The following is a 515-nucleotide window of genomic DNA, read 5'->3' on the forward strand; positions in this document are numbered from 1 at the left end:
TTTTTTACTAGGTATGCTTGCGATCTGGCCCAGCCCATCAGGAGATATGTTCACTGTCCACAAGAAGCAGCCCATTTGCAGCACCGCTCGACAGCACAGATCGAGACACCAACACCTTGTTGTGAGTCAACGAGTCGTTCCCCAAATCCCCAATCCCCACTCAGCTGCCTCCCTGCCTCCGCGTCCGGCGCGCCGCGTCGGCGACCTGATTCCTCGACGACGGCGGTCGGCGGCGGCAACTGACGACGGCAGTGGGTGGCGGCAACTGACGATGACAGTCGGCGGCGTTCCCCTTCTTAGCCGGCTGCTCAAGCGGCCGCATCCGCGAGCGGCGCATGCAGCGGCCTGCGGCCACACGCCCACACCCAGTTCGCCTACGTCCACAGCGCCTCCTCCTCCTCTGCTCGTCTAGTTCACAGCATCTACTCGTCCGCTTCTTGCTATTGCTAGGTACAGTGACTGATTTAGGGCTTCTGTTGATTAATTGGATGCAAATCAACTGCTGCTACTCACTG

This window comes from Triticum aestivum, chromosome 3B (assembly GCF_018294505.1).
Source record: "Triticum aestivum cultivar Chinese Spring chromosome 3B, IWGSC CS RefSeq v2.1, whole genome shotgun sequence".
Lineage (NCBI taxonomy): Eukaryota > Viridiplantae > Streptophyta > Magnoliopsida > Poales > Poaceae > Triticum > Triticum aestivum.